The following is a 12,005-nucleotide window of genomic DNA, read 5'->3' on the forward strand; positions in this document are numbered from 1 at the left end:
CGGTATCAACATAACAATATCATTCTAGGCAAAATGCATTGAACATGTTGCATAAAACATTTGATGTGATTGTTTGCGTGCTTTTTTGTTGAGTTATTTGTGAGCCTTTGGTGGGTCTATGTGAGATAAGGATGCTGCCTAATTTTTTCTTGAACCACAAAATCACTGACGAAATTTAATAATGAATTTTAATTTCCTATCAAATTTTGCTCTCAATGCTAGGCTGTAATAGCCTCACGATGACGGTAAGACTGAAGCTAGCAGTCCTGGTTCGCAAAAATAGTTCTACTTTTAGTCAAGAAAAACAAAAAAATAAAACAGTTAAAAATGTATTTATTATGTGAGCTTACTTAAGTAGTGGAAGTTATTTAGGTGGTTTCTAAAGGACCTCGTTTGTTGGTGAGTTGTGAGGGTTTAAAAGGGGGGGGGAAACCCCTAAGGGATAAGTTAGTATCGTGTCCGTGGTCAGATAGTTCCTCCGTTTGTTGGGTATGGATATGGCGTTTATAATTTTTCTTGGACAAGGTCGGAAACAAAAAAAACTTGTGGCTTATTTGGGTTCGATACAAATCACAAATCGATAAAAGCTGTGCTTTAGATGACGAAAAAACTGAATTTTCAGCCTAGGCACAAATCTTACAGTTTAAGGAGAAGCCAATGTGTTGAATGACAGTGACATCGTTAATAAGAGTAATTTTTGAATTTAATTGTTAGTTGCCGTTGTATCATTATCAAACCTTTTGAAAATATTTTTTATAGATAGCTTAAAAAAGGTGGTTAAAATTAGATCAGATGTCTCTATTAAATGCAAGGGCTTCTAGACCATTACTCTATGCAATATACAAAATTAAAAGAAAGCATCTTTGGCCCAAAATTATTTTAAGGATCGCCAAGCTCAAAACGAATTAGGGATTCATGTAAAGGTTCTCAAAGGTTAAGAAGTGTCATTTTGTGGTTCAGGAAAGCAATTGGTTAAGGTCGAGGGATTCCCTTAGCGACATACATGATTCAAGGCCGGGGTGTTCCGCAAGCACACCATATTAGGTCCTTCTCCGTTTTCATCATCTTCATTTGCTATACTTTAGAAGCTTAATATTACTCCCAACGTCTCTTCATATGCCTCTTCATTGTAACGAAGTTAGTTTCCGTAGGAAATGGCCAAGTTACCAGAAGCCAAGGCAGAGGCTTTAGCCGAATCTACTCGTGGGTCCGGCGTAGAGTAAACAAGGCCTTGAAATTTCGCTCATGGGCCTTTGTGTTCGACACCATTAACCACCTCCAGTAAGATGAATGCATGTAAAGATTTTCAAGCAACAAAAGTCTAGTCCATGAAGGTTAAGGTTTTGTCCTCCAAGATGATGGATAGTTTCATAAAGCTAGGGACAGCTAGGCTTAGGGGGTAGCCGTTCCTGGATGAGCGATATCCAATCAAAGGTGGGGTAAAGCTTTTACAAACTTTGTGTGTTAGATTCTGTATAAGTATCTGTTTAAGTCAGAGGGTAGCATCACATTGCCTAAAATCTGTGTATGCTTCCGGTATTGGGCTCCAGGTTGATCAGCAGATGTGAAAAAAAGTAGAACCATCCAAAGATTATGATGGGAACAACAAGGAAAACCAATTTCAAAATGGATTCAAACAAATAAAACAAGCAAAAAGCTCAAAATAGCAAATGAAAGGGTAACATTGGGGAAAGGGAAGCTGGAGAAAGAGTTTAAAGGTTTTTTAATACTAGGAAATGCTTGATTAGAAAAGATCTATGGTTTCAAACTAACTTCCATCAAATCTTGTGTTAAGTTGCCAACTTCATTGTACCTGGAAACAGCAAAGAATTGTGCTTAAGAGGTATGACGAAAAAGTTCTGGATTACGTGAAATTCTTTGATTCGTTTGGGCAAAAGGCCAACCGATGGACGGATCAAAAGCCGCGCCAATATTCCGGGACTTGTTTGAAGTTAGGCCGGAACGGTAAGAAACGAATTTGGAGGAGCGATGTCCAAAAATTTTGAGCTAATTCAAATCTTCTTTTCGATCTATGAGAAACTTTACCGGGAGGCTGAGGTTCAGAAAATCTTTAGGCCCTGGTTCATGTAAAACAGCGAATCATAAAGGAATTCGTGGGGGCTAACTTATATTGGGTTTCTATTGAAGGTATAATTTTATAGTACTTGAACGAAATTGAAGGGGTTTCTACGGTAAATCACAAGGAAGAAAACCGTTTGTTGTTAAAATCATACTAAGAAATCACAAATATACATGAAACCTGATGCAAGCTTTTTTAAAACAATCTTTTTACCTCTCTTTCTTATTTTCAGGCCTCTAATCTTGATCTATGCATTAAGTTTGTATTTTCACTTATACAGACACGGAAGCTAGAAACAAAGAAATAACAGGTTGCGGGAAAAAATTATATTTTTCATTCCGCTGTAGATTCTCTTTTTCTAAATACTTGAATGACACTGGGAACCCCAGGGACACTAATCCGGTTGCAAAGAGTCAGGTGTAAATTACCCTCGTAAGCAGCGTTCCCAAGTGGCCTCCACGGGACCAAAATTTCCAAAGATGGTTTTGAAACTTTGAAAAAACTTGGTCTCTGACCCTAAAAGTTGTGGCCACCCAGTGGCTAACTTTTCGATTTCAATTATTTTTTTCAAAATGGATTGGAGTGGTCCCTTAGGTAGAACTTGAGTGTTCTTTCTTAGCTTAAACTTTTAAGAAAACAGGTTTTTGACATACTTAACAACCATGTTTGAAACAAGACGGGGGTTGCTTTGGGAACCTTGGGTCCTTTCAATGATCGATGCGACCAGGTTAACAAGGTTGGGATCAAAGAAGGCTGTCTAGCATATTGGGAATGAAAAGGCAAATTAGCAGGGCAATTGCTCGTTCCTCAAATAAACGGAATAGATTATAGATCCACTCACTTTCGCTAAATTGAGCAATTCATTACTTTTACCATTCCATGTAAACATGGAATGAAGTTACTCTTTACAAATACTTTTCCTAAATGTCAAAATTGCGTATACTCTTAGATAATTTCCTTGTTATGACTATAGTGGCTCTAGTATGACCAATATTTTCACACATGAAAATGAAATTTTCCAGAACAAGCTAACTTTACTCAAAATGGCCAGGCCTGTCACCAAAACCAACACTTATTGATGCACACAACAAGGTTTGGATAAATTTCGTCAAAATTAAGAGGACACTAGGTACATCTGATTTGAAATCGCGTAAAGGAAATGAGCCTGACGAAGATCTAGTAAACTTGAGCCCTAACAGGCCACAAGATATGTGTAGAGAGTAAATGACCTTCCAGTTCTGGAAAAACTTTCAACTACTTGGTTAAACTATAGCTACATGAAAAATTCTTAGATTTTTCTAAGAATTTAAACGGTTTGACCAACAAATGGCGGAAAGCACATTCAATGTGAACGTAAATCGTAATAAATGTTTCATAACTTTAAGTTATGTTTTTTATTTTTAATGATCATTCAAGTTCAAAGAACAACTTGTTCATTCGATCTATGTACTGGGCAATGTAAAAGAAACAAAAGCAAAGGGAATATATCGGTAATGTTCCATGATAGTTAATTTTCATTAGATAACGAACAACCTCCTATTTTCACTCGTGGAAAGCTATTTGCAACCCCTTGCGTGTTCTGACTTTTGAAACGTTTAGGGGGCAACCTCCCTCTGGGCATCGAGTTCCAAACTTTTGAGGAGGGTCCAACCAGAATCAGTTTTAGCCACGACCAGTGCAGACCGAGTCAACTAATAAAGGATCTTTGGAAAAATTACCCGAGGTTGCCCGAGTATTTCCCTCTATCTAGCTCTGTGCTATATTCACTCATTTTGAATGAACCTTGGCTCCAAATTCCAATCAAGCTTATCAAACCCAAAAGAGAAAGGCGAAACCCATTTAACATTCCACCATTTGTTGCGTGCCTTATTGGAAGTTCCTAGCATCTTTAAAGGCGAATGGAGATGGAGGGATTTCTAAATTTGATCGTGGACCTCTTTCAATCCATTTAACGGCATGTACGTGCGGTCAGTGGGGCTATTTTCGTACACCCCAAAGATGTCCATCAAACAAGAAAGTGTAGAGTGTAATATGAAATGGGTAGAGAGCGTTACTTACTAAATAAGTAGTGGGAAATGTATCTAGTGGTCAGCATCTGCTGGGACGATTTATGGACAAACGGCCATTACTCTATAAAATACGTAGCCTTCCTGATAAATTCTTAGCAGTGTAATAATTCTTACACTTTATAAAGCATTCGCCCAAATCAATAAATAGCGCAATGAAACGCTAACATACACAAAGTTGATCCATTGTTTTCTACTGGCAACCTTTCCCCTTTACTTCAGTTCAGTTTAAAGTGACAAGTTGTACCGAGGGGATCCCAAATGTCTGTGCAAAAGATTGCGCTAAAAGACTTGGTTGAAAATTAATACACTTTGTTTTTCATTGTCATAACATAATTTAAGTTGCCAAAACAACTGACAAAATTCGTACATCACCAAGGACGACTCCTTAAGTCGTCTTACAACTCCTCGAAGATTCATTGTGTCTGTTTGGCTCAAACTAAGAGACATTTGCATAAATGCTGGTCGCTAAAACGGCTTTTATACATACTCAAGGCCATTCCACTTTCGGACAACTCAAGGATGATAAGTCTGAGGCCCATTTAAGGCTTGAAATTTTAGGGAACGGGGAAAGAGCGCCATAAATGATATGTCCCACATTTACTAAGGACTTAAGCCATCTACCAAATTGGTTTATCTTTCCAATCTGAGCACTTTTACGGCACAGTGAAACGATGCCTTTAAGCCAAGCCAACCTGCCCTCACTTCCCCCGGTTAAGATGGTTGGTGAAGAAATGCGACTAAAATAGTTCCTTTTGCTCGCCTTTTTTATCATGGGATTATCCTTGTTCAGTTTCGAGCATTGTACGTCATGGTCGCAATGCCAGATGGTTCCTTAATGAACCACAATCATCGCATCTGATCTCGTGCCCATCTGTTAAACCAAGAACGTTTTAACAACATGCAAGAGAGGTCCTCTCTATGACCGGAATTTTCTCGTACCGTTTAAGATGCAGGTTGTTTGGGCTGTCCAACAGTCTTATCTTACTTACATTAGAAAATGACGTCGTAAATAGATACTTTATAGCTTTGCTTGTTCGTTGGGATTTTTAACCGCTATATAGGATAAGTAAAACCAGAGCAAAAAATGAAAGATCTTAATTCGTCCATATTGTACTTTAACACCTTTTTCAAATATTTGGTCGATAATACTTTGAGTTGGCAGATCGGTTAGGACCTTATATGTAAGGTGGATCAGGAATGTTAATCACATTTGTTAATACATAGGGGCTACTGGATCGGAAAATACCCTAAGCAATCAATTATGAATAATAATGGAAAGCAAATTAGACAATAATCGGCCAGGTGACGAAGAATGGAGACTTCATTGTTTCAGCTAACTTAGATTCTTGGGAGCTTGAAGGTGCTCTTGAAGCGCTCGTTAAAGCCCCATTGCTACTGCATTGATCCTAGGGGCTGAGGGGCTGGGACAAAGCTGCTCATGGATACCTTTGAAGACGCACAACAGAAGACACCTTTCGTGCCTCTCTGAATATTGTTCGATCTCAAATTCTTCAGTCTCTCCTAATGCCAGAGTTCTCTCAATTCTTCAATGCTCCTATTAAAACATCTTTGGACGTTCGTTCCAGCTTTTTAAAAAGCTGTTCAGCTCATTGGGGCCCAAACGGAAAAGCATATTCCAGATGTGGCCGTGCAATCGGCCTGATATAGACACGGTGGTTTACCCAAACAATGATAAAGTTTTTGTGCAAATGCCAAAACTTCTAGTAAAATTTTTCGTTGTTTATTGAAACAAAAGGAACAACTTTTGTAAAATATAATCTCGAAACTTAGCTCAGATTAGTATATTAATCCCTTGAAGTCTAAAAAGAGAATTTTTTAAAAACGTAATCAATACATGTTTGGAGTAACCTTGCTTGTGTTTCCAAACTACAACTATATTCAAATCATTTGAGTAATGGATGAGATATCACGCTTTCAAGATTGTAATTTGCATCAAATTTGGATACAAATTGCTCCGGTTATACATGTCTTAATAGCAATTGAATAAAGATATAATACTCTGTTTTATGCCTAAAATATAAATGAAACATTCCTTTTTTTTGAAGCAGGTAGAAAAGCCCGATAATAAACTGCAATATAACTTAAAACTTACTTAATGTCAATGTTTCTCAATTGGGATGCCATAGTTGTAAAATAGAAGTCTGATAAGGTCGGTTTCTTCAATTTTAGACGGTACAGCATCATCTCTTGATGCCCGCGGCTCATGTGGATTGCCTTGAACATATCCAATCGTCAGTGGGTTATTTGGACAATTTGGCTTCATCGCCGACCCTCTGCAAATCGGTCATGGCGTCCCTCATGGATTGACCCGGCTGGAGTTCCGCCCTGTGCTATTGCCAACGCCGTTGAAACAGAAGACTAATTTCCCAGAATCTCTCCTCCAAAAGTCAAGCACAGTCGGAGATTGTTGAAGGAGAGACAACCAAGTCCATGTAGCCCGTCAAAGCTGCATCCAAGGGTGCGGTGAAGAAGAGTGCTGTTCAGTCAGATCAATCAGGCGCTACTTTGAACGACGCTGAAGGTCCAGCTTTTTCCACACGGGGCACTCCCCCTCTTGTCGTTTTTTTCTTTCATGTTCTCATGCCCCCCCCCCTTCCTGCCTTCTTCAGGCCAATTCTGGGACTATTCCGCTCTGTATCGAAAACGCCCACTGACGGGCCCCATGCAGCATCAGGGAAGCACCGGGAGGTTTGTCTTCAGCAATGATGAAAACCATCCTCGCACGATTGAAATACCACTTCACTCTACCATCGCACTGCGGACCTGCCTGAGCGTCAGGTTCCCAAGGGACGACTACTTCAACTTCTTATCCATGCATGCTTTGGAACAGACAAGCATAACCATTCGTTACGTCCAAGGCCCAGTGGGCCACGGCGATTAGTTCGGTCATATGGATTATCCTACACAACACCACAGGAAAAAAACCAAACATGCCAGCTCCTTTTCCAATTGATCTCATTATGGCACGACACTGCGTCCATTTTAGGCTTACGATTCATGCAAGGGCCCTTTGACGACCACTGGACTACGTCTCGACTGATGAAGGCCTGTCATGCATAACCTCCACCGATATTGAAGCTGAAGCAGAAGACAAAGCAGGACAGAAGCAGTAGATAGACACAAATCAGAAGACCAAGCCGAAGCTGAGGACTAGGCATCCCAATTCTCAGAACAGTCCGCATTCCTGTCACCTCGCCAGACTGACCCAGACACTGCAATTACAAACTTCACAAACTCACATGACCAACTCTCCCACAAGACAATAAGGTTCGCATTCTATATGGACTTAGACAATGACGCCCCCCCCCACGATTATCAGCCCTGGGAGTGCCGTTCTGGCCTTGTCTTGGCACAAGCCAGCGCCAGATGCTCAACTGACGTTCCCCCCAGGCGAGACCTTCGTTAAGATTAACACGACGGGTCTTCTACCACCTGAATGTTATTTGAACACGATGGACACGCCAACACTCATCAAGGAGTTCGCCAACACAAAATCACCATGGTACACCCTCACCCTTTTCTGCCAGAAGCATAGCCTTCCGCCAGATAGGTATGGCATCATACCGATGCACGGTAGGGTGCATAATGGCAGAGACTCCACCATCAACTGGAATCCGGCTCACCCTATTGCCTACATCTCACCTATGATACCGCTGCATTTGAGCGTCAATTATACCATGCGACATTTGGACGAGTCCAACACTGACAACGACACGGACAAGAACTCTATTGACAAAGACGTCGTCACCAAGATAGATGAACCCACCCTAACTGAACAATTTTCGAGCCAACTCTGGCCAACCACGCTGGAACAAGACAGCGGAATTAGTGACGGGTTGAAGGAGTCTGATGCAAACGTCAAATAGACTGTCTCCCGCGCCAGAGAACCGACCCAGAAGCTGGCCACGCTCCGCCTCCCTGATCTGGAAAATCAGCGTCAGCAAAAGGCTGAAAGGACAAGAAGAGGGCCAATCAAACTTGTCCGTACCCCAAGACAGAAGAAGATGGAACACCAACCACTCCAAGAAGGATCCAGCCATCTTCCAAATGATTGGAGAAGTAGCCACAGACACTACTGCCAGCCTTATCAACGGCTGCCTTGACATCACTCAATTCAAGAGCAACTCCGTCATATAACTCATACAAGACATCTTACAGTATGTGGCCAAAGCCAAGAAAGACTTCAATGGAACGGACAACCGCATCATCCAGAAGCAATGGAGGCAATTAACATCAACCTTGACCACTGCTCAATCAGACAGCAGAAATTCAGCAACTTGACCGTGTTACCCATCACCAGTAACTGGCCACTATGCTCATGGCCGCTACCTTACTGACCATTGGAGGAGCCTTGGGAATGGTGTTCACCAACCATCACCTCTCCAACAACAATGATGAACTGGAGGCTAGACAAGACCATACCATCCATTACGTGTACGCTGCTGTAAGACAGATCCAAAATAGCGCTCAACAAGTCCAAAGACGCAACGGACGATCCACGACTTAGTCCTGCACAAGATGAGGTTCAAAACCCAAGTGGCCAAACAACAACAGTATCTTCAGAACTATTTTCAGGTGGAAGCGCTCATCTCAATATCCCAGTATGCCGTCACCCAAGCTACCCAAAACATCATGCTATCCTCAACACACGGACAGAGGCCTTGCACGGACGAATCACAATCAAGCTGTTCCCCAGACTGGTTAGGGACCACCCTACGGAAATGTCCAACAAAGCAGTGGCCCTTGGAGACTGGCTTTTGATTCCCTGGACCTGGAAGCCTTTTACAAGCTCCCTTGCCACACTGACATCAAGCATGGTAAGCTAGGGATTTTGTGGTCCCAGTACCCGTTTACAATATAAAGGAGACGTTCTCCCTTAAGGCACCTGGCCATGGCCATCTTTACCAACAGGGCCAGGAAATGGTAATACGGAACCCAAAGACTCCTTATTCTCACCAAAGAAGGTACCCTCGCCAAGATTGAATGAGGCTGACCTGAGCACTTGTCTCAAAGTGCGACACCTCTATCTGTGACCTCAGGTATGATTGTTGGTCAAAATAGCCACCACCAGTTGCCTTTTTGCCCTCTTCCAAGGCCACGCCACCAACATCCGATAGAAATGCCCACTTGCTATTCCACCACCAAGCAGAGGAATGGAGTTCCACCAAGTAGGACCTGAAACATTTCTGGTCTTAGCTTGTCAAGCCAAAAAAGCCCAAATCACCTGCCGCAACGGAACAACAACGGAGATAAAATAATATGCCGGAACCACGACCCTAACACTTCCCAATGGGTGCAGATTCAACACTGCACATCTTTAGTCTCAAGCATGACGTTTGCATCAGACTCCTTCAACCTGTCCCTAATTCCGCTGTCTTGTTCCAGCGGTGGTTGGCCAGAGTTGGCTCGAAATTGTTCAGTTAGGGTGGGTTCATCTATCTTGGTGACGACGTCTTTGTCAATAGAGTTCTTGTCCGTGTCGTTGTCAGTGTTGGACTCGTCCAAATGTCGCATGGTATAATGACGCTCAAATGCAGCGGTATCATAGGTGAGATGTAGGCAATAGGGTGAGCCGGATTCCAGTTGATGGTGGAGTCTCTGCAATTATGCACCACTACCGTGCATCGGTATGATGCCATACCTATCTGGCGGAAGGCTATGCTTCTGGCAGAAAAGGTGGAGGGGTGTACCATGGTGATTTTGTGGTTGGCGAACTCCTTGATGAGTGTTGGCGTGTCCATCGTGTTCAAATAACATTCAGGTGGTAGAAGACCCGTCGTGTTAATCTTAACGAAGGTCTCGCCTGGGGGGAACGTCAGTTGAGCATCTGGCGCTGGCTTGTGCCAAGACAAGGCCAGAACGGCACTCCCAGGGCTGATAATCGTGGGGGTGCGTCATTGTCTGAGTCCATATAGAATGCGAACCTTATTGTCTTGTGGGGAGAGTTGGTCATGGTGAGTTTGTGAAGTTTGTAATTGCAGTGTCTGGGTCAGGGTCTGGCGAGGTGACAGGAATGCGGACTGTTCTGAGGAATTGGGATGCCTAGTCCTCAGCTTCGGCTTGGTCTTCTGATTTGGGTCTATCTACTGCTTCTGCTCCTGCTTTGTCTTCTGCTTCAGCTTCAATATCGGTGGAGGTTATGCATGACAGGCCTTCATCAGTCGAGACGTAGTCCAGTGGGTCGTCAAAGGGCCCTTGCATGAATCGTAGCCTAAAATGGACGCAGTGTCGTGCCATAATGAGATCAATTGGAAAAGGAGCTGGCCATGTTTGGTTTTTTTCCTGTGGTGTTGTGTAGGATAATCCATATGATTGAACTACCGCCGTGGCCCACTGGGCCTTGGACGTAACGAATGGTTATGCTTGTCTGTTCCAAAGCATGCATGGATAAGAAGTTGAAGTAGTCGTCCCTTGGGAACCTGACGCTCAGGCAGGTCCGCAGTGCGATGGTAGAGTGAAGTGGTATTTCAATCGTGCGAGGATGGTTTTCATCATTGCTGAAGACAAACCTCCCGGTGCTTCCCTGATGCTGCATGGGGGCCCGTCAGTGGGCGTTTTCGATACAGAGGCGGAATAGTCCCAGAATTGGCCTGAAGAGGCAGGAGGGGGGGGGGCATGAGAACATGAAAGAAAAAACGACAAGAGGGGGGAGTGCCCCGTCGTGGAAAAAGCTGGACCTTCAGCGTCGTTCAAAGTAGCGCCTGATTGATCTGACTGAACAGCACTCTTTCTTCACCGCACCCTTGGATGCAGCTTTGACGGGCTACATGGACTTGGTTGTCTCTCCTTCAACAATCTCCGACTGTGCTTGACTTTTGGAGGAGAGATTCTGGGAAATTAGTCTTCTGTTTCAACGGCGTTGGCAATAGCACAGGGCGGAACTCCAGCCGGGTCAATCCATGAGGGACGCCATGACCGATTTGCAGAGGGTCGGCGATGAAGCCAAATTGTCCAAATAACCACTGACGATTGGTATATGTTCAAGGCAATCCACATGAGCCGCGGGCATCAAGAGATGATGCTGTACCGTCTAAAATTGAAGAAACCGACCTTATCAGACTTCTATTTACAACTATGGCATCCCAATTGAGAAACATTGACATNTTCAATTGCATTAAGATATGTATAACCGGAGCAATTTGTATTCAAACGGATTAATATTCTAATCTGAGCTAAGTTTCGAGATTATATTTTACAAAAATTGTTCCTTTTGTTTCAATAACAACGAAAAATTTTACTAGAAGTTTTGGCATTTGCACAAAAACTTCATCATTGTTTGGGTAAACCACCGTGTCTATATCAGCCGATTGCACGGCCACATCTGGAATATGCTTTTCCCGTTTGGGCCCCAATGAGCTGAACAGCTTTTAAAAAGCTGGAACGAACGGTCCAAAGATGTTTTAATAGGAGCATTGAAGAATTGAGAGAACTCTGGCATTAGGAGAGACTGAAGAATTTGAGATCGAACAGTATTCAGAGAGGCACGAAAGGTGTCTTCTGTTGTGCGTCTTCTAAGGCATCCATGAGCTTTGTCCCAGCCCTCAGCCCCTAGGATCAATTGCAGTAACAATGGGGCTTTAACGAGTGCTTCAAGAGCACCTTCAAGCTCCCAAGAATCTAAGTTAGCTGAAACAATGAAGTCCTCCATTCTTCGCCACCTGGCCGATCATTGTCTAATTTGCTTTCCATTATTATTCATAATGATTGCGTAGGTATTTTCCGATCCAGTAGCCCCTATGTAATTAACAAATGTGATTAACATACCTGATCCACCTTACATGTAAGGTCCTAACCCGATCTGCCAACTCAAAGTATTTTATCGACCAAATATCTGA

Source organism: Tigriopus californicus, chromosome 10 (assembly GCF_007210705.1).
Source record: "Tigriopus californicus strain San Diego chromosome 10, Tcal_SD_v2.1, whole genome shotgun sequence".
Taxonomy (NCBI): Eukaryota; Metazoa; Arthropoda; class Copepoda; order Harpacticoida; family Harpacticidae; genus Tigriopus; species Tigriopus californicus.